A 24205-nucleotide genomic window follows, 5' to 3' on the forward strand; every position below is an offset into this window, starting at 1 on the left:
AACCATCAGGACCTGAGCTGTGTTTTGTTGTTGTTGTTTTTTCTTGATTGCATCGGATAGTTCTAAGGGTGTTATCTATTTATTTAACATGTTTTTGATCTCTTCTGGAACTTTTGGTACTTCGGCTATCTACCAATGCTGTAAAATGTCTTTGTATTTACATTCCTCGTCATCATATAATTTCTTATAAAATTCATTGGCCATGCTTTTCTTCCCTTCATTTTGGTACATAATCTCTAACTCTTTGTTATATAGTTTACTAATCCTTCATCTATTACTTATGTTTCTTTAGTCTGTAGGCCAACCATCTCCCCAGTTTATTCGCATTTTCAAAGAAATTTTGTTTGGTGCATTTTATTTGCTGTGCCATACATTTTATATTTAATTAGGTCTATTTATTGTTTCAATTCACATCTTTGTGGTTCATTTTGTAATTTTATAACCGCTCTCCTAATGTCTTCTTCTAATTTTTTTTGCTGCTGCTTTTTAATTTTATTTTCCCTGGCCATATAAGTGATTGCAACTCCTCTCATGTAAGCTTTGGCTGTATCCCATAAATTTTGGCAGCTTGTATCTTCTTTCTTATTTGTCTGGAAAAAATGGTCTTCCATTTTCAATTTGAATACTTCATGTTTTAAAATGCTCTTTTAAAAGTCCACTTCTTTATTTTCTTTTGTCCTCTCCATCTAATTCTAACTAGGTTGTGGTCTGCCCAGGAGTTTGTATCAATTATAACTTTTTTCACGTCAGAGTTTAAGATCAACTGACAGCCACACCATGTAGATTCTGGACTATGATGAATGTCTACTTAAATAGTAAGGGTTTTTTTCATATTTGTCTCCCTCCAGCTATCCTGAATGTTCAACTCTGCCATCATTTTAAGGAAAATCCTAGGTAGTGTTCTTCTAATTCCTTTTCAAATCTTGCCAGTTCTTTTATATATATGCTGTGGTTGGCTCTGGGCTAGCTCCTGCTCCAAGGACTGTGGGGATTGATGTGGGAGAATCCTCCCATTGTCAGAGGCCAGTTTTACTGCCAACTGCTTCCGACAGCGAAGTGTCTGTAGCAGATAGTGAAAGTGTAGGATCCCCATAGCAGGTAATTACAGGCAGCCCATTAGATAGTTGCCCCATGAGTGATTCATCATCATTATCATCATTGGATTCAGAAGGGGAGACATTCATAGATGTGCGCAGATGCAGGGCAATGTCAAGAAAAGAGAAACTGTGGAAATACTATAGGAAATAAGGGAGATCACCTGTGGCTGGGAGTAATTAGGCTAATGGGGCTGCTGTTAAATTGCCAGCATTCTTGCATCTGGGTGTGGAAGTTTATCCATTCGGTGAAGGAGAGAAGTGTGCTTTGCATCAGGATTCTACAAGGACTCTTTGAACTGTTTCCAGGATTTTTAAACTAAATCATAGTTAAGTTTGTGACTTGAGAACTCTTGAAGGGGGCTGGCTGTGACGTCTTTACAGCTGCCTTTTATCTGCTTTGTGTTTGTTTATTGTTCTTCAAAGCATTCAAGGCTGTTGCTTTGAAGGAGAGCACTTTGACTGACTTAAAGTGTGTTTGGCTCATATTTTCCTTTTGATAAAACAGTGTTATTGACTTTACAACTGTGTGTGCCTGAATTTCTACTTTTGAACTTAATCGTGTGGAGAAGCCTGGCAGAGCATATATGCCAGCCCTCAAACGTATCCCAGCCATAGAAACCAGACTCAGAACACACATTGCAAAACAATCAAGTAGCCTGCAAGTTCCAACTACTCAGGATATCACGCCTAATCTACAACCATTAACTAATCAGCATACCTCAGCTACATCAACGACCCCAGATGTTACCCCACCGACTCACCAGGAAGTTTCTACACAGCAGGCAATTGCTGAGCCATCAAACCACACCCAGCCCCCAGTATTTATAGAAGGAAGGCAGCTCAGGTGTCGCAGTGTTCGCCTTAGAACAAGGATAGAAACACCAGCCTGAAGATGACGAGTGGGACCTCGTCGAAACGTCGCCAGAAATTTCCAAATCCTACATGGGATATACCAAGACCGTCATACCTGTACCCGTGAAAATCTACGAAAACAAATATATATGTGTGTGTGTGTGTGTATGTGTGTATGTGTGTGTGTCACTTTTTTTTGCTGAATTTGAAAATTAAGGGAAACTAGGATAGATCTATTTTGGCCTTATTTTGGACTCATCAGCCAGCCATACCCACTGGGACTTGAACCTGCAACCTTTGCCTTGTAAGGCAGACACACACACACACACACACACACACACACACACATATATATATATGTTCTTTCTGTTGGATCACCCTGGTATATTGAAGGAACGTCACAGCTCCTTTTTTGCCTCTAGGCCCAACCCAGGGCCATTTCAAGGCAGTTAATTTATTCATAGCCAACAAACTATGTTCTGTATGTATCACATGTTTTTGCTGAATTTTTAAAATTAAGGGAGACTAGGATAGCACTATTTTGGCCTTGTTCTGGCCTCATCAGCTAGCCATATCCTTAATGGGATTTGATCCGGCAGCTTCTGCCTTGTAAGGCAGAGAATTAACGTCTAGGCCACCAGATCTGATACCTTCAGCTTTGTACCAGGGAGGGGATCCAACAGAAAGAACATATAGCCCCTCCCTGGTACAAAGCTGAAGGGATCAGAGCTGGTGGCCTAGAGGGTAATTTTCTGCCTTACAAGGTAGAAGCTGCCGGATCAAATCCCAGTAAGGATATGGCTAGCTGATGAGGCCAGAACAAGGCCAAAATAGTGCTATCCTAGTCTCCCTTAATTTTAAAAATTCAGCAAAAACATGTGATACATATATATGTGTGTGTATACACACAAAGACATTGCAAACAAAATAAGTATAAGTAAATAAAAACAAACAAACAGACAGACAAATAAACATAACAGAAAACAAAACAAAACATATAAACAAAACATTTGGGAAAAGTAATTTCCCCACTCTTTTAGAATGTTCAATTGGAGATTTTTTCCTCATAACTTGTTATTATTTTGTTAACGTATTGCTTTGCATTGCTTTTACCTTTTTTTAAAAAAAATCTGTCTTTTGAAAATTTTTAATTTATTTATTTTATTCTTGTCCTTTTCTCTATTCAGTCATAAAAATTTCCCCATATCTTATAATATTCTGAATCTTCTTTCCCTTCTAATTTTCTTGACATCCTGTCCATCTCTGCACAATCTAACACCTTTTTAATTATCATACCATCTTCCGGTATTTTATCAGATTTCCATTGTTGAGCGTAAACTATCCTTGCAGCTGCCAAAATATGAATGACCAAGTATCTTATTTCTTTTTTTAAAAAATTTGTTAAAAATACCCAATAAATATAATTCTGGGTTTTTTTTTCCAGTTCTTCCTTTGTTATTTCTTTCAACCAGTCAACCACCTTGTTCCAGTAATTTTTTGCCTCTGGACAGGTCCACCATTGGTGGTAGAATGTACCTTTTTCTTTTTTGCATTTCTAGCATATTGGAGAGACTGGCGGGAACATTTGGGATAGTCTTTCCTGCGACAGTTGCCACCTATAAAACATCTTATACTGGTTTTCCTTGAATTTAATTGATTTTGTCATCTGCCAATTGTAAATCCAAAGCTTTTCCCACTTTTCAAGTTTGATTGTATATCCAAAATTTCTTCCCCAATTTATCATATTTTCCTTTACAATTTCCACCTCTGTTTCATATCGAATTAGGTATTTGAATATTTTTACCAATTAATTTTTCATTGTTCCCTAAGAGTGTCTTATCTAGATCCCCCCTTACTACTTGAAAGCCATGTTCCCTTTTATCTTTTTGATAGGCATCTTTTATTTGTAGATATGTCCACCAATTTAATGGTTTACCACTTTGTTCCAATTCTTTCTTTGATTTTAGATTTGTTTGTTTATCTGATGATTCTTTATATCTGATTGTATTTTCAGATCTAATTAAACTTGGATGGTATTTAATTTAATTGGTGAGACCCATTCTAGTATCTTTATATAATGTTTTTTTATTTCTTTCCAGGTTTGTATAAGATAATTTCTTTATATATGTTTTTTAAAATACTTAAGTATCTTATTCCTTCCATACCAGAGGTAGGCATGCCAACCTAGTAATAAATCGTGACCTTCTATAGTTAATATTCACTTATTTTCTAACATAATCCACCCTCTAATCCAAGTTAATGATGATGCATAATGGTATAATTTAAAAGAGGAGGTCCCTCCTCATGTCTTATAATGCCTTTAGTTTGATTCTCGGTTTTTTGCCTAACCAAATATAATTTAATACTATTTTAGTGAGTTCTTTGAAAAAAGTTTTACCTGGATTTATTGGAATTATTTGGAACAGGAACAGAAGCTTAGGCAAGACACTTGTTTTAATTGAATTGATTCTTCCTAATAGTGAAAGTTGTAAATTTTCCCAATTTTTAAAATCAGTTTTAATTTGGCCCATTAAAATCGTATAAATATCCTCTTTTAATGTTGCCATTTTGGCTGTAATCCAAATTCCCAAATATTTTACTTGTTTGGCTATTTTCATATCAGTAATTTGTTCTAATTGTTTTATCTGGTTTTTGATATGATTTTTAGTTATGATTTTTGTTTTATGTTTGTTAATTTTTAGTCCCGCCACTTTTCCAAATTCTTCAATTTGTTTAATCGATTTTGGGGCAGTTATCAAAGGTTCCTCAATTATGAATACCACTTGCCGCTTCTATAGACTATATGCCTATCTGCTATTGCATTGAAATCTCTCATTATGCAGATATTATCATATTCAATCTCACCAATAACACCACATATTTTTTAATAAAATTGTTTATGCCCATCATTCAGGGCATAGATTCCCACAAGGGCTATTTTTATCTTTTAAATATTACTTCTACTAATATTCTACTAATTTCATAAATTTATTAATATTCTACTAACTTCATAAATTTGTTTTGCTGAAATGTTCTTTTTAATATCACAACTCCTCCTTTCTTCTGTTATGATACTGATGCTAATATCTTATTTACTTATTTACTTACTTACTCACTCACTCACTCACTCACTCACTCACTTACTTACTTATATGCCACCTTATAAGGGACTCAAGGTGGCTTACAACATATAAAAAACAATATAAAATATCCCTTCTGCCACATAAGCCCCATCCCTCATGGGTGGAAAAGTAAATGCCAAGTAGCAAGAATAATACAGTTTATCTTGGCTTGAAACTCAAACTCCCTGGGAAGCATGTCAACATTCCATTCCTTGGCCAATTCTTAGATTACAAGGCTGTAAATCAAGGCTTAAAGTCAATTACCTCACCGCACTTCATTATAAAGACACGAATGCAGTTTTCAATTCATTTTGGAAAGGCAAATCTAAGGATTTTTACACCTTTGTTCAGGAATACCACAAAATCTCAGCCATTCTTTGTCACCAACATTGTCAGACCATGCCTCCCCTTTCTATTGTATCCTGGAAGTGACATCACACAACCCACAGAGCTACTACTACCTTTTACCTTGGATTTCTTCTCATCTTCTGTCCATCTTTCTATAGCCTGGATCAATCCATTCATCTACTGATAAGTCTCCCTCACTATCTGACAGAGACCAACTTCCCAATGTAACATCAGCCCCCTCTGGCACTCCCAAATCACTGTCTGCCTCACTCTCAGCTTCCATTTCCTCTGACACCCTCCCTAACCCAGGATATCCTGAGGGACCTGGCTCATCATCCTCAGAATCAGGCATGGCCTGAGGAGTATAAGGATCATTCACAACACCATCCCTCCCCCCAGGGCCCCTGAATGATTTTATCTCTGAAAAACGTATTGAAATCTTCAACACTACCCTGCAAGAGTTCATCAATCTCCCACCCTGATTAAGGATGGAGGGAGTCACCCTAAAAAGGGTACCTGGGTGGGATTCTGCAGATGCAAACAAGGCAACATGTGCATCTTGTCGCCTTGTGCGCCACTTTATAAGTCTCAATGTGAGCTCTTACAAGTGTTTGATCAGATTCAGATTTATTTTTCCTCCAAACATGGTTCCTAATTTAGGGCAATTTAGTAATTATTGGTGTCTTTTTATGTGGGCTTCTTATATGATTATTATACCCAAAAAAATCTTGCTAAGTTTTTTTTAAAATCCTTTTTAATGGGGAGTTTAACCTGTTAACATTCAAGGATAGAATCTCTACTTTCTCTTTCCTTTCTCTATATATTTGGATGTTGTTGTTCTTGTTGGTCTAGCCTCTTTGAATTCCTTGAGTCTATCCTCAACATATTTTCTATTATCTATATCCTCTTCTTTCCCAGCTTCCTAGTTTTTAATTTGTGGTTCCTTTTCTTCTATGGCTTGTGCTATTATCTCACCTTCTTCTCTTGTCTCTCTTTCTACTAAGTCTTCTTCACTGCCTAAGTTTTGTCTGTAGAATTCTTCTGCTTCTGTGAAGCCTCTTATCCTTTCATACCACCATGATCCCTTTCGGCATCAGCCACCAAAAATTAATATTTTTCCTTGTCAATTTAGAGACTATTTGTTGATAAAGTCTTAGATCCCTCACTCTTCTAGGTACTTATTTAGGTACAATTAGTTGTCTGCCACAATATTCCAGTGGATCATCTCTAGTTCTATGTAATATCTCAACTCGAATAGATTTCTTGATAAATCTTCTGTTAACTTCTTTAGGAAGATTATATTTTCTCACATAATTAGTATGTATTCTATAGATTTCATCAATCTCATTCGCCATCTCATCTTTACCAGTTCCTAAAGATCCCACCAGTAAGTCTGCCATCATCTCTGGTAGGTCTTCATTTTTCTCTTCTCTAACCTTTTGAAACTATAGGAAATGGACTGCCTTTTTTAATTCCAGGGAAATAACTGTTTATTCCAATTCCCTGTTAGCATGAATTAATCTCTCATTCATTTAGTCTACTCTCTTTTCTTATTTTTCCATTCTTTCTTCCATTTCCTCTAGCTTTTGTTCATTCTTCATAATCTGGTGTTAGAAATTTTCAAATTTCCCATCCATTGACTTCATCTTTTCCATAAGCTCTCCAGTGTCATTTTTCAATTCCCCTATTTCTTTTTTTAGATCTTCATGGTTTTTACACATCACCTCTTGCATTGATTGCAACATTAACTGCGGGTTTTTAAATGAGTTCACTCTCTCACTTTGAGTCACCTCTTCCAAAGATCTTTGCCTAGCTGAGCTTGGCTCCATTGTTATAGTTTGTGTTGTCTCTTTTCTTCCTGTTCCAATTCTCATCAGGTTGGGAATACTTGTGATCTTTTTGAATTCTTCAAACCAGCCTCCCCATTTATTTAGTTTATATATTTCTCTCCAGTATAATCAAAGTTATTGCTATTAGGTCTATATAGGTTACATTTTACATATAATAATAAATTATCAATTAAATATATTGAATACAAATAGCAAACACTATAATATGATATATATAACAATAGATATTAAAAATAGGTAGATAATTAACTAACTAATTCTAAATACATATTGTTAAATTATAAATCTAAATCACCAGTATTATATAGCAATCAATATTCAGAATAAATGTATCAATAAGTGTATTATAAATTCAGTCCAAGCAAATACCTCCTTCCTAATATAACATCCATTATATAATTGACAATCAATCTTTTTGTTAGTATAAGTGTCAATAATTTCAATAAATTCAACAGGTATATATAGTTTTTCATCTTTACTGTACTCACAATTTCTTCTTATAAATTTTTCATATAATTTCTTTTAGAACTTAAAATCAGAGAGTATTTGCTTATATGTCAATTTGCTCTTAAAGCCAAAATTAAATGAACTTTAAAATCATGGGCTTATTATCCCCACCCCCCGAATTGTTCTCTTTTTAGCCCATAAATATCCCTCTTGCTTTTTTCTCTGGCATTCAGCATACAGTCTTAATTCAAAATATCAACTTCCTCAGTTTTGTCAGCACTTTTCCTTTGTAACTTTTAAATGATCTGATTTCTTGTGTTTAAGCTTTTTTAGAAGCTTTGAGCAGCTCCTCAAGGTCTTTTTACTTTTAATTTCTTCAGCCAATATAATTTCCACAAAGGACCCTTCAGAGTCCTTCAGTCTTAGGACTCTGCATACGGTCTTAATTCAAAATGTCAACTTCCTTAGCTTCTTCAGCACTTTTCCTTTCTAAATTTTAAATGATCTGATTTCTTGTATTTAAGCTTTTTTAGAAAAAAGAAGCTCCTCCAATGTCTTTTGACTTTTAATTTCTTCAGCCAATATAATTTACATAGTGCAGGGATGCTTGAGTCCTTCAGGAGTTGGGCAGCATAGAAATACAATAAATTAAATTAATTCTTTGCCCAAACTTTCCTTTTACCGCTACTTCAAGTGAGAAGGAGGACTTTCTCTCCTCTCTCTATTTTGGGCCCCATTCTTCTTATCTCCTTTCTGGAAATCCTCCAGCTAGTTCTCTCACCCCGGATCACTCCCACTGAATCTCCAGGATTAATTTTTACTGGATCTGTTATGTCTCCATCCCACTATCTTCAGCCAGCTGTCAGTTGTCATTCTTTTGCGGCCACCATTGCAGGCTGTCTCCTTCCCCCACTTGACTTCTCCAAGGCTTCTCCTGTTTTTGCTGATCCTAACCACTGCCGAAAATCACTCCTCAGGACACTTCTTTCTTCCTGTCCTCCTCTGAGGGACTGGGGACCCTAAAAGGTCCGTCAAATGATCAGAAGCAGGAGAAAAATGATACTCCAATCCAGAGAACCATTCACCACACCCATTCCTTTTGACAGATGGCCCTACCCTCAAGTCTTATCAAAGAAAAGAGTCTTTTCTTTCCTTTTATGGGACATTGGGCCTCTGTACATTAGATACTGTGTCTTCTTGAGAACTATTCAACTCTGTTCTGACCTGGGGGCTTTTCCTCCTGATGACTTCTACCCTGCTTTCCATGGGCATGGCAAATTGCTGTGTGGAATCTGCATTCAGCTCTTTCATGCAGTCCACCACAGTTTGTGCAGCTCTGTTGGGGAGTTGCTTTCTCTTTGGAGCATGTGTCAAACCGGTGCAGAGGTTGGTGATAAATTAATGGCTTGCCAAACTATCTATAAAAGTCCTGATGTTTATGGCTTTTGATACCATTGATCATGGTATCCTTCTGCACCGACTGGAGGGGTTGGGAGCATAGTTCCCTCTAAGCTGAGCAGTGAGCAATCGCTCACTTAAAAATCATCATCAACTCAGAGTTTTCCAAACCTGCCCAGAAGCCGAGAGGGAAAGAGTGAGAGGGAAGGAGAGAGAGAGGAAGAGAGGAAGAGAGAGAAACAGATAGAAAAAAGAGAGGAAGGAAAAGAGAAAGAAAAAGAATGGGAGTAAGGAAGAGAGAAAGAAAATCAAAATCTAGTTTGAAACTAGCTCAACTATTTAAGTGGCATTTTGATATTGATAGAGTTGCCCTATTATGAGCTCACTGTTATAGACACACAGTACAGTATTTTATTTTGAAATTCTCCGAGGCAAAACAGGGTGGGTTTTTTATTTGTTTATTTGTTTATTTGTTTATTTGTTTGTTTGTTTAGTTATTTAGTTATTTATTTAGTTATTTAGTTATTTAGTTATTTAGTTATTTAGTTATTTAGTTATTTAGTTATTTAGTTATTTAGTTATTTAGTTATTTAGTTATTTAGTTATTTAGTTATTTAGTTATTTAGTTATTTAGTTATTTAGTTATTTAGTTATTTAGTTATTTAGTTATTTAGTTATTTAGTTATTTAGTTATTTAGTTATTTAGTTATTTAGTTATTTAGTTATTTAGTTATTTAGTTATTTAGTTATTTAGTTATTTAGTTATTTAGTTATTTAGTTATTTAGTTATTTAGTTATTTAGTTATTTAGTTATTTAGTTATTTAGTTATTTAGTTATTTAGTTATTTAGTTATTTAGTTATTTAGTTATTTAGTTATTTAGTTATTTAGTTATTTAGTTATTTAGTTATTTAGTTATTTAGTTATTTAGTTATTTAGTTATTTAGTTATTTAGTTATTTAGTTATTTAGTTATTTAGTTATTTAGTTATTTAGTTATTTAGTTATTTAGTTATTTCTGTGCCGCCCAGTCCTGAAGGGACTGCCGCTCAGACACTATACTTTTCCGTCCACCCCCCAAAAAAATTAGAGGGAACACTGGTTGGGAGTGGGAGGCACCGTTTTACGTTGGTTCTCCTCCTACCGGAGGTCAGTCACAGTCAGTGTTAGCGGGGGGTCAGAGGCTGACTCCTAGGTCCCTACCTTATGGGGTCTCTCAGGGGTTGATCCTCCCTCCCTCCTGCTGTTTAATATCTACATGAAACCATTGGGTGAGAACATCCAGGGGCACGGGTTGAATTACTACCAGTATGCTGATGATACTCAGCTGTACATTTACACTCCATGTCCACTCAGTGAAGCAATGGAAATAATGTGCCACTGTCTGGCGGCTGTCAGGGACTGGATGGGTGTCAACAGGCTCAAGCTCAAGCCAGACAAGACGGAGTGGCTGTGGGTACTGCCGCCCAAGGACACATCCATCTGTCCAACCATTACCCTGGGGGGAATTATTGACCCCCTCAGAGAGGGTCTGCAACTTGGGCATTCTCCTTGATCCACAGCTGACTTTAGAACACCATCTTTCAGCTGTGGCGAGGGGGGTGTTTGCCCAGGTCTGCCTGGTGCACCAGTTGAGGCCCTATTTGGACAGGGAGTCTTTGCTCACAGTCACTCATGCCCTTATTACCTCAAGTTTTGACTACTGCAATGTTGTCTACATGGAGCTACCTTTGAAAAGTGTTCAGAAATTTCAAATCATCCAAAATGCAGCTGCGCGAGCAGCTTTGGGCTTTCCAAAATATGCCCACATCTCTCCATCACTCTGCTGACTGCATTGGCTGGAATTCCGGACACAATTAAAGCTCTACATGGCATAGGACCAGATTATCTGCGAGACCGCCTTCTGCTGCATGAATGCCAGCATCCGGTTAGGTCCCACAGGATCTCCTCAGGGTCCCATCAGCAGACAATGTCAGCTAGCGGGGCCTAGGGAAAGAGCTTTCTCTGTGGGAGCCCCAGTACTATGGAATCAACTCTCCCCAGAGATTTGAATTGCCCCCACCCTCCTTGCCTTCCATAAGAATTTGAAAACATATTTATGTCCCCAGGCTTGGGGTCATTAGAACCCAGCCTCTGTCCAATGAATGTATTCGGTGTGATAGTATGTGTGTGATTCTTTGATTTTAAATGTTTAGTTTTTTAAAGATTATTTTTAAATTGGCCTAGAAATGTTTTATTTATTGTACCTTTTTACCAAAATGTTGTAAGTTGCCTCGAGTCCACGGAGCGGGGTGGCACATAAGTCCAATTAATAAATAATAAATAAAATAAATATTACTGATGATACGGTCAGAACTGGAATTAAATAAATAAAAAGTGTCAATAAAATTTGTTACATATTATAGAAAACATACAATATGCACTATAGGACCACAAGCACAAAATTTACAGACTAATGAGGAACAGTAGGTTTTTTTATTTCCTTGTTATAGTTAGGGTTCCAAAATGAAATCTTGTCAAAAGAAAAGAAAGCATTTTCAGCGAGACGCTCCTGCTTTGCGTCCCCAAATATCTCAATTGTCATTCAAAATACTAAAAGACAATACACCTACTTATCTCTTGGTTGTTCTTCAATTATTTACATCTTTTTAAACTTTTAAACAGCTGGGTTTACCCATCCTCCTGATTTTGCTTATTGAAATCTACAAAGAAAAACAATATATAAAAGTTTATATTTCTTCTAAAACACCCACTTTTAATTCCACAGCTGTCTAAATTCATTTGAATGCATTAGCAGTAGTACCATAACTTCAATAAACAAGGTCACAAGAAGCAAGGCAGGAGTTAAGAGGCTAAAATCATCAAACCTTCTACCTCTTTGGCAAAACCAATGTAGGAAAGCCCAGATTAAAGCATTCTTTATTGTTAATATTAAAAAGAGGCAGAATAGAATATTTCTCCTAAAGGAGAAGAGGAGAAACATGTTATTAAAAAACAGAAAGCAGTCCCAGTCTTCCTGCCATAGGAAAACAGCCTCAAGAAGAAGCTTGAAGAGGTTGGTCCTCATGAATTCAGATTTTATATCTATTCAGAAAGAATGGGCCAATCTATTCATAAGCAAAACACCTTCAGTCACAAGCTCCCACAGAAGGCTGGAGCTGATGGGATTAAAAAGTAGAAAAACAAATATACATTCTCTCACCCAAATTCTAAGGACAGGACAGGCTCTTGGGAAGAATAGCATTTATCCACCACCATTAGAATAGCAAAAGATCCAAGGCTCACTACATTTCACAACTCCCTGGAGCATCTCAATCACAAAACCCCAGAACTCTATAAAAATCCATCCACTCACCCAGACAATTGATTGGTCAGCCACCCCAGAAACATGCTACTATAACTGAAGTTTCTGGCATCCAAATAAACAGAGACCTTCTTTCCTTGTAGCTAGTCTTCACTTTATTTCTGGAGTCTTTCTCTCAGTTTGGAACTAGACTGGATTTTTCGTGCAACACCAAAAATTATAGAAATTAATATGTGAGTCTTCTATAGAAAGGATACCATAATCATGTATCTTTACTTTCTTTATGATATAATTAGTTTTAATTGCACATTAAATTCTTATTCAATTAGAAGGAGCTGAGGAGCTTGGGTTAGTAAGTTTGTTTTTAATTTGTTTGATAGGTTTCAAAATTGAAACCTATCAAACAATTTTGAAACTTATCAAGCAATTTACACAAATTTTGAACCAGCAAACTGTTCTGGAAGTGTAATGGTGAACCTATGGCACACATACCAGAAGTGGCATGCAGAGCCCTCTCTGTGGGCATGTGCACCATCGCCAGCTGCTCTTCTGGTTTCCAGCATGCATGTGTGCACCAGCCAGTTGGTCTTCCTGGGTGCTGGAGAACCAGAAAATGGCCAGAAAATGGTCCCCAAAATTGCCAAAACCAGCTGGAAAACAGTCTGGAAAATGGCTTCAAAATGGTCCCAAAAATGGCCTCAAAACCAGCCAAAAAACAGGCATGCACACACTGGCCAGCTTGTCTTTGGGTTTGAAAAAACTGCCTGTGTGCTATGTTTTCTCTGGTCTGTAGCTGAGGCAGAGTAGGAACATTGCTATAATGTCTCCCCTAGTCCTTCTTTTCAATAAACTAGATATACCTAGTTCCTGCAACCATTCTTCATATGTTTAACCTCCAGTCCACTAATCATCTTTGTTGCTCTTCTCTGTACTTTTTGTAGAGTCTCAATATCCATTTTGCATAGTAGCAATCAAAACTGAATGCAATGTACTCTGTAGAATAATTACCGTATTTTTAAAGAGTATACAGGGTGCGTTCCAAAAGTAATGCAATTTTTTTTAAAGTAATTTACTGAATAGATTTGCACAAACATTTAAAATTCTTGGGTCTCTACAAATTTTTTCTAGCGACTCTGCCATGACCGGTATGCACCCTTGAAGGCGTCTTCAGGGACCTCTCGCAAGGTCTTCGTCACAGCTGATTGGATCTCTGCTATGGACAAAAAACGGGTTCCTTTCAGGGCTGCCTTAATCCGAGGGAATGAAAAGAAGTCTGCTGGGGCGACATCAGGACTATAGGGGGATGGGTCACCTGGTGTTTGGCCAGGAACTTGCAGATTCATAGCGCATTATGGCTGTCGTGATGGAGTTGCCAGGGAGTGCAAGGTGTGCTGTCGTGATGGAGTTGCCAGGGAGCGGAGATGTCTCTTCTCATCCTGATGACCCTTTTTCAGAGTCTTTCCAGCACGTCCATGTAGTAGGCAGCATTAACTGTCTGCCCTTGAGGAACAAACTCCTTATGGACCACTCCTTTACTGTCGAAGAAGACAATGAGCATTGTTTTCACTTTTGATTTGCTCATTTTTGCCTTTTTGGACTTGGGGTACTGGTCGGTGTGCCACTCAGAGCTTTGGCGTTTTATTTCTGGGTCATATTCAAAAACCCAAGTTTCATCACCAGTGATGATGTTGTCCAAGTAATCAGGTTCAATTTTTATACGTTGCAAAAGTTCACTTGAAATTTCTGATTCCATTTTTTGTAACACGGTCCGCGCAGAGGTTTACAATAACTAATGTCCTGCCACTTCCATAGCTTGGAGAGCACTGAGATCGATTTCACGGCAAAGCTTAGCGTCCCCCCGTACCTACTTCAAGTGCTTTGATCCCACTCCGACCAACTGGAGTGGCACGGGAAATTCAATTGCATTACTTTTGGAACATACCCTGTAAGATGCACCTTTTTCCTTCCTAAAAGAGGCTGAAAATTTGGGTGTGTCTTATACTCTAAGTATAGCTTTTTTAAAGCCTTTTTCAGCCCTAACTAGGTGCTAACAATCTTCCCAGCTCTTACTTTTCAAAGTTACTCTCATTGTAACAATGTCTTTTATTGTTACTCTCTCCAAAGAATGTTTTTTCAGCCCTAAGTCTTTGCAGGCTTTTTTTCATTGCTCTATTTACTCCAAATATGTTTCTTTCTAAGCCTAACCAAGTTAAAATGAAGTTTCCAGCTTTCACTAGCTTGCAAGATCTTTCATTGTCACTCTCTCTGAATAAGGTTTTTTTTAAAGCCCTAACTAGGGGATAAAATAATGTGCTGAAGTTGACCAGACTAAGGATGCTAGCCAGTGTTCTGGTCCCATGATGAGCCCTTCAAGAAATAATTCTACACACCCAAAGTTTGCAAGTTTTAAAACATATAAATCTAATATTTGATAAAGTAGAAAGGTTTGAAAAATGCAGCGACAAGCAAGGAATGTTTTTTCTGCGTTAGCTAATTATTGTCCAAGAACAGATATATAGTTAATTCTTCTTTGATATCACAGCTAGCATTTTGGCACTGACTCACTTGAATTGGCAGGCAGCCTGGAGATAATAAGTTTCTTCTAACAAATTGATTAGTTCCACATCAAACATTGATCATCCATCACTCAGATTATACAGTTGACTTCCGCACTCACTCAACCCAAGCCTAAACCTTATATAGCCAGAAGGCATGACTAATTGTTCTAGAGAGCTATTCATGCACAAATCTTTTCATGATCAGCCATTCATGGCTGCTAATACTTCTGTGCACTATTGCATCGAGAAGAGGCTCTTCCTCTTCTAAATCACTCATGGGCACTTCTGGAGGTGCAACAGACCCTGGATGGCTTTCAGCCTCTGACTCCACATCCTCTCTAACCTCCTCGCTATCAGACTCAGGCACCAAGTACACTGGCCTAGGTTACCAAACCACACCCATCTCTCGATCCTCAGAATCTGTGATCAGCTAAGTGGGATGCAGGCAGGCTACAACAGCCAGATGAATATCTGGTAGGCAGATTGTTAGGACTCTGTCCAATCAGTTGAGTTGGCAATATATAAACCAACAAAGTATGTCTGTAGGTTTAACTGTATTAATGTATGGAGCTTTAACTGTATGCTATTTCTGATTGGTTGATTGTGTTGCAGGTTGCCATAAGAGGGAGCTAGAGATCATAACTCTCTCTCTCTCTGATATGCTTTCTTTGATATTCTGTTCTCTGTTGTATCGAACTGTGCTTATACCTTGGTATCTTTGTTTTCTGTGCATGACACAGACAACTAGTACATATACTTTATAATTGGATATTCTTTGGGCTGCTATTCTGACTATTATGTATATGACCTGGACTTTTTTGACTATATTTTTTAAAACAATTTAAACTTTTTTTAAAAAAATTATTAAATTGTTTTAAAAAATATAGTCAAAAAAGTATATACAAAAATATATTTATTTATTTATTTATTTATTATTTAGATTTGTATGCCGCCCCTCTCCGCAGACTCTCCGCATACATATATGCATACCCCGAGACAAACAAAACAAAACAAAACAAAAAACACCATGAACAGTTACAAAATTACAAATAACATAAAAAGAAAATCTCATCGATATCCTTTTGGGGGGAGCAAACTTTCAATCTTAACAAATATCAAGTTATTTTCTGGTGAATAGAAATCATCAGCATTCACTATTGTTCTTTTTGGTTATCAATATCTTTTCTATTATCGTTGTTGTTTTTAAACCGCTTTCAGTACACTCTTTGTTAATTAATTTAATTACATACAAATTTTGTCTTCACAAAAACAGTTGTATTTGCATCATGTCTCATCTTTTCATCAATAAATACATGTCTTAACACATTGTTATTGTCGTAATTCAATTTAAACTTCTATTTCTCCTCTTAAACCAATCGTAAAATGTATTCCATGTTTTATAATAATCGGAGTCTTCTTTGTTTTTTAATTTTAAAGTTAAAGCATCAAGCATCCAACATTTTTTTATGTATTAAAGAATCTTCCGGAGGGCTAGGCTGTTTCCAGCATTGGGCTATTGCCATTCTAGTTGCAGTCAGTATATGTATTAGTAGATAATATTTATTTTTATCCAATTTTTGATTTATTATTCCTAATAGGAACGCTTCAGGTCTTCTGTTTATTTTAATTTGCAATATATCTGTTAGCCAATCTTGTATTTTGATCCAAAATTTCTTTATTTTTGGGCAGGTCCACCAAATATGGTAATAGGTCCCCATGTGTTCCTTGCATCTCCAACAATTTGGTTTTATCCCTTTGTACATTTGTGCAAGTCTTGTTGGAGGGAGGTGCCATCTATAGTACATTTTGTACATATTTTCCCGGAATGCTATTGACTTTGTTATTTTGTAATTTCTGGACCATATTGTATCCCATTTGTCTAGGCTTACACTGTAACCAAAAGTCCTACCCCAACTGTGGATATTATTTTTGAATATATAGTCTTCCATTTTATAGTTTAATAGATACTTATAGAGTTTCGAAATCATTTTCTTATCTGGTCCTAATATTATTTTGTCTAGTTCTATTTCTCCTTTTTGTATACCATTTGTTCTTTTATCTTCTTGATACCTTGATTTTATTTGATTGTACGGCCACCAATCTATTCTTATTCCATTTTTTTCTAGTTGTTCCCTTGTCCTCAATTCACCTCTTCCATCCAATACTTGATGATAATTAACCATTTTATTTAAATATTTTGTGTTGGGATGCATTATAGCCTCCATACTGGAAAACCACTGTGGGGTTTGTGGTAATGTATTCTTTTAATCTTGGTCCATACCTCGAATATTGAATTTCTGATAATATGCTGTCTAAAGTATTTATGGGTTCTATCTTTCCTGCCCCATGGAAAGGTGTGTCACCCTACCATCAAATCATGGCCTTCTAATGCTAATAATCGTTTATTCCCTAATTGAATCCAGTCTTTTAGCCAGTCCATAATTAATGCGCTATAATATAGCTCAAAATCAGGTAACCCGAAACCTCCTTGCTTTTTATTGTCCTGTAAATACTGTATTTTAATCCTCGTTTTTTTCCCTGCCCAGATAAATTTTGTCATAATTTTGTTAAGATTCTGAAAGAAGGGTTTTTTTTAACATAACCAGAATTGTTCTAAATAAATATAGTATTTTAGGCAGAATAGACATTTTAATTACAGAAATTCTTCCCATAAGAGAGATCTGTAATTTGCTCCATTTTTCCAATTTTGTACAAATTTTTTAATCAGTACTGTATAGTTTTCTTCTTTGATTGTTATTGCCTTTGAGGAGAGATTTATGCCCAGGTATTTAACTCTTTTTACAATTTGTAATTCTAATTTATTTTCTAATATTTCCTTTTCTTTATTTGTCAATTTTTTGGTCAATATTTTAGTCTTTTGTTTGTTAATTTTTAACCCCGCTACTTTCCCAAATTTGATAATTTCATCCAGTAATTTCCCGCCACATTCAATGGGGTCTTCTATATTAAATACTAGATCTTCGGCGAATGCCTGGATCTTGAATTCTTGTCCTTTTATTTTCAATCCTTTAATGTCCTTGTTAGCTCGAATCTGTATTAATAAGATCTCTACTGCCAATATAAATATCAATGGTGAGAGAGGACATCCTTGTTGTACACCTTTTTCTATGTTTATATTATCTGTTAGTTCGCCGTTAATAATCACTTTAGCTGTTTGTTGAGTATATATTGTCTGGATAGCCCTAATAAATTTTTCTTTAAATTTCATCTTTCTTAGTTGGTTTATAAAAAAAATTCCAATTTAAATTGTCGAATGCTTTTTCTGCATCCAAAAATATCAAAGCCATGTTTTCCCCGGGTTTTATCTCATAGTACTCTAGTATGTTTATTATATTTCTTAAGTTATATTTAATTTTGATCTCGGTGTATAATTATAAAGTATTATAATAATTTATAATTATTAAGATCGTTGCGAAAATTTTATAGTTGGAATTCAGTAGTGCTATTGGCCTATATTGTTTTATCAGATGTCTTTGATTTATATCTTTGGGTATTAAAGTAATTAGACTATCCTTCCATGATTGGGGAATTTCCCCCTTATTTAACACTTCATTTAACATTACTAACGTCCATTTTTTAATAGGTTCTTGCATTTGTTTATATAGTTCCGCTGGAATTCCATCTGTTCCAGGTGTTTTGTTATTATTTTGTTTTTTAATTGCTCTCTCAAGCTCTATCATTGTTATATCTTTCTCCATTCTATCTACATTGGCCTCAGACATCTGCGGCAATTCAGATTCATTTAAATATAGTTCTATGTCTTCTTCTCCTATCTCGTCTTTTTTATATAGTCCTTGGAAATAATTTTTAATTATCTTTTTTTCCCCTCTATTTCAAATTGTTTCTCTCCCATTTCATCCTCTAATTGCTGGCCATCTTCCTGGCTTATTTGCATGTTCAATTTGATTTTGTCTCACAGATTTAATCTTTTGAGCGATCTCCTCCTGTACTGAGAGATTAATTTTGTGTTTAATTAATTCCCTTTCTTCCTTTATTTCCATATTTTCTGGGTCTTTTATCAATTTAATTTCCAATTTTTCTAATTCCTTTTGGTTTTCTCTCAATTGGTTATTCTTATTTTTTTTTAACTTGTATACACTATTGTTAGATCTCTTATGAACGCCTTTGTTGTGTCCCAAATGTATCATTATTCCAATTTTTTTCTAGGAAAAAGTTTAATTCTTTGTCTATATATTGTTTATATTGATTTTCTTCTATTATTTTTGTATCCATAGTCCATCTATATCTCCTGATGTAATCTCCTTTGATTGTAATGCTTATTGGATTGTGATCCGCCCAAAAATTTGGCTCAATTTTGGCTGCTATTATCTCTTTTTGGAGTTCTATATCCATCCATACCATGTCTATTCTGGACCATGATTTATGTGGGTTCAAATAGTAGGTATATTTATATTCATCTTTGTGGAGTTCTCTCCATATATATTTCAATTTAAATTCCTCTATTATATCTTTAAATTCATCTGGTAATTCTTTTTTCTTTTTATTTCTCTCCATTCCCTTACAGTCTTCCTCAAAGTTTGCTATTGCATTAAAATCTCCAACCACACAAATGTTTTCTTTCTCCAATTTTATTATTTTTTTGACATAGTTTTTTATAAAAGGCATTCTGTTCATTATTAGGTGCATATATCACAATTAATGTTATTTTTTTTCATTTAATTTCAATTTCTATAATAAGTATCCTCCCTTCTTCATGTCTTTCTATTATTGTAGGATTTAACCAATTTTTAATATAGACTGCGATCCCTCTTTTCCTCTCTTCTGATAAAGATGTAAATAACTTCCCCAATTTAGGTTTTTCCAGTATTTTCCTATCTTTTTTTTATGTGTACTTCTTGGAGGCATATAATGTCCGCATTTTGCTTTTTTAATTTACTAAATACTTGTCCTCTTTTTTTTGTTGAGTTCAGTCCGTTAATATTCACAGAAAATAGCTTAATCTACTTATCTATTCTGTTCTTATCTATTCTGTTCTTTGCTGCTTCTTAGTTCTCGGTAAGTTTTGATTTTCCCCTCTCTTCCCTTTTTAGAATTAGTTGCTCTTTCTTCTTCAATCTCTCTCTCCTCCCGACTTGTTGTCTCTATTTCAATATTTCTTTCCCTCTCTGTTTTTAGATGTTCTGTGATAAATTGGTCCTCCTGATCTACTGTCTCTATAGAATTTTTTTTCCCTTTCCAAGTGACCATCATCCCTTTGGGTATCAGCCACCTGAACTGTATTTCATCTCTTATTAGTTTAGTAGTAAAATAATGAAAGTCCCTTCTTTTCTCCCTAATTCTTCTTGGGATCTGCTTTAATACTTTGATATCTTTTCCTTTATATGCTACTATACCTCTGGTATTTTTATAGATTTCGTCTCTTAAGGTTTTCTTCGTAAACCTAACATGGATTCCCCTGGGGAGTTGATGTCGCCGGGCATAGTTGGTTTGCACCCGATAAATCTCATCAATATGTCTACCTAATTCTTCTTCATCTATTTTCAACTCCTCCATAAATATTTTGGCAACTGTCTCAAATAGATTTCCCCCCCTTTCTTCCAGGACGTTTTGCAACCTTAAATAAAAGAAAGCTTTTTCAAATTTGAGCTGGGCAACTGCTGTTTCTAAGTCCTTGTTTACTCTTTTAAGCTCTTCCTCATTTTCATTTAGTCTCAACTTATTAGCTTCCACTGTCTCTTCAACTTTTTGGATCTTAATCTCATAGTTATCCATTTTTTTTGGACACCCTCAATTATAGTGTTTATTTTGACAAAATTCTCACATACTTCCTCAAATTTTTTTGGTGTTTCTAAATGGTTTTGTAAAATTGTTTCTTGTGTTTTATTTGTAGCTTCTTGTTGTTTAATCATGAACTCCTGTATTTTATCCAGAGAGCTCTGTAATGTTTGTAGTGTAGGAGTTTGTTCATTACCTTCTGTAGTGTTAATATCAGAAGCTGAGGAAGATTTTTGTACTGTTGGAGATGCAATGGTTAAGTTACCCCTCCTCATTGATTTAGTTATAGTTTGTTGGGTTGCCATTGGGGTTTTTTTTTAGCTATAGCAAATAAAATAAATAAAATATATTCAAATACCACTCAATCTATAAATATCTCCTGGGTTTTATATTAACTATTTTTCACAATATCCCAACAGTAAAAAGTTATCAATATTTTGTCCATTATTCTAATATCAACTTATATAGTTATAGAGAAAAACACAATATATAAATCTATATAAATCTTAAACAATTAATTAATAAGAGTTCCTCTACACAATCAATGATGAATCTATTTACCTTCGGGTAGAAGTAAAAGCAAAAAGAGGGTGGGAAGGAAAAAAGAATAAAGTAAAGAATATTTGAACTTATACTTAATATCTATATAATATATTGTATATGTACTTGTTATTATTATTTTATAATCTTAACTTATAATCAGGGTTTATATTGCATATATATAATGAACTTTTTTTTAAAAAAATAGATAATTAATAATAATACTTAATAATTCTCATATCTTGTTCATATCTTGACATAATAATATTCAGAATTAATATTTCATAGAGAGAATAAATAATGCTACTAATATTATATATGAAAAAGATATTGTATGGGAAGAGAGTATTTGATTTTTTTTCAATTCATTAAATATTCAATATTGAGTCCAAATCTTCAATAAAAAAGAAAAAAGATAATAGACAAGAAAGAGAAAAAAATAGTCTATTAAGTTTCAGTTCATCTAGTGATAATATTCAGGTCCAAATCTTTATAATTCATTCCATTCTTCTTTCTTTATGTCCACCTAATAACCAGATATTATTTACTTTGTGTTCTTGATTCTTGATTGTATAATTATATAATAGATAAAGTTCTTAATTCTTAATTCCCAAAGTTGTTCTCTATCTCAGTTTATTTCGGTGTGTTACAATAGATCCAAGCGATTCAAAATATTCAACAATGTTTAACTGAGTTTAATAGATTAATACTGAAACAGCAAATAAATGACTAATATAATATAATACAGTATTCCCTGTGTCTTCCAATTGGGGTTCAATCAGGTTCAATCAAATAGCAAATTAAGCGGCAGTAGCTGTGTGACGCAGTTACAATGAAGGCAATTCTCTTCTTCTATGATAGCCGAATATTCCCCTATTGCGTTTTTTATCCACACTAATTACTTTATTCTTCAGGCTTTGGATCTTATAATCCTGTAACCAATAAATATATTTTTCCTTTTCTGTCCCAAATCCACGTCTAGTTACAATAATTGTTATTTTTCTTTCTTTGCCTTCCGCGTTTCAAAGCCTGTCTGTTAGCCTGTCGCCCTTTTGCTGACTCACCGATCTCGATCTCTGGTCTTGTTATTTTACTGCTTGAACCTCTCAGTCGCCGCTTGTTCAATTTGGGGCTCTCTGTCTTTCCGCTTGGTTGGTATCCTCAAAAACATCCAAGAAATCTCCGAAGAAAAAAGAATCCCCTGGGTAAATGCCAACAATCACCGATCTTGTTCTCTCCTCCTCGTTGTTATGGGGTGGCCATGTCTATGGGCTAGCTAGCGCTAGCTTCTTCTCTGCTCAGTCCTGGCAGTCTAGAAGCCTAATCCAACAAGAGTTTGCAGTCCTCTCGTCGGGTACAGCGTAACCACCTCTTATGGTACCCCCCTCTCCAAGGTAGGCATGCGATTTTATTTTTTAAAGCAGAAAAAGTCATGCCGGTAGAGCAGTGGCTCACTCCCAAGCTCCGCTCCAACGAAGCCCCGCCCCAGAAGTCTCTCTTAATGTAAACTTTAACTCAAGTTAGTTTGTCTGTGTGTGGCTGAATTATTCATAACTACTCTCATAAACGCTTCCCTGTGCATATCCTTGTTAAATAAAGGTTACTTTGTGCATATATTAACACAGATTTTTTTTCTTATTTTCCTCCCCAAAAACTAAGGTGCATCTTATGCTCCAGTGCATCTTATACTCTGAAAAATAAAGTACTGTATTATTCTTTGTATAAAATTTCTGAATATATATATAATATATATATAATATTTTTTATTGATTCTAAAATATAAAACACACAAACAACATACAACAAGTGCTCAGTGATCTGTGCCTACTACCAGACAACATTCACACCCCTCCACCAAAATGGGGGCATATCTTATAAATACCATTTTAACTCAAGAGCAATATATCTATTTACATATTATAAAGGGATTCCAATTTATTCCTTGTAGCTTGGTCTCAAATTCTACTAACCATATATCCTCTTACCTTGCCCCATTGTCCCATCAGTTCTCGCAAATCAGGTTCATTAGCTGAGTTCATCCTCTTGTCCATAATCTCAAATTGAATATAATCAACCATGCACCGTAATAATTTTGTATTGTCCATTTTGTCGCATCATTCCAACCCAAAATTATTACCACCTGAGCACTTTCTATTGCTACTTGTTTTATTTCTCTAAATTCTCCCATCTCATTGTTTTTATTGAATACTGCCATTTCTTTTGTAATTGTCCATCGTATATTTAGTATCCTATTAATATCCTCTTGTGCTTTTCCCCCAAAGGTTTTGCACTCCCAGGCACTCCCAAAGCATATGCATAAACACTCTTTGATCTTGACACCCATGCCAACAAGTAATTGTAACATTCTGCTGGAAATATGCAAGCTGAACAGGTGTGTGATACCACTTATGTAATATTTTCTTTCTCGTTTCCTTAACCCTTGTATACTTAATTTTCCTTATATTCTCCACTATATTTTTCATCTCTTGAACATCTACTTGTAATTCACTCTGTCACCATTTAGTCCAGTGATGGCGAACCTATGGCACGGGGGCCACAGGTGGCACACGGAGCCATATCTGCTGGCACACGAGACATTGCCTTAGCTCAGCTCCAACATGCATGTGTGTGCCAGCCAGCTGATTTTTGGCTTGCATAGAGGCTCTGGGAGGGCATTTTTGGCTTCCAGAGCATTTCCGGGGGGATGGGGGAGGGTGTTTTTACCCTCCCTGGCTCCAGGGAAACCTTTGGAGCCTGAGGAGGGTGAAACACAACCCTACTGGGCCCACCACAGGGTGGGAAACAAGCAATTTGTAGTCTTCAGAGGGCCTCCGGGAGGTAGGGAAAGCTTTTTTCACCCTCCCCAGGCTTTGAATTATGGGTGTGGGCACTCTGACATGTGCAATAGTGCCCACACATACTGTTTCGACACCT

This window comes from Erythrolamprus reginae, chromosome 4, assembly GCF_031021105.1.
Source record: "Erythrolamprus reginae isolate rEryReg1 chromosome 4, rEryReg1.hap1, whole genome shotgun sequence".
Lineage (NCBI taxonomy): Eukaryota > Metazoa > Chordata > Lepidosauria > Squamata > Dipsadidae > Erythrolamprus > Erythrolamprus reginae.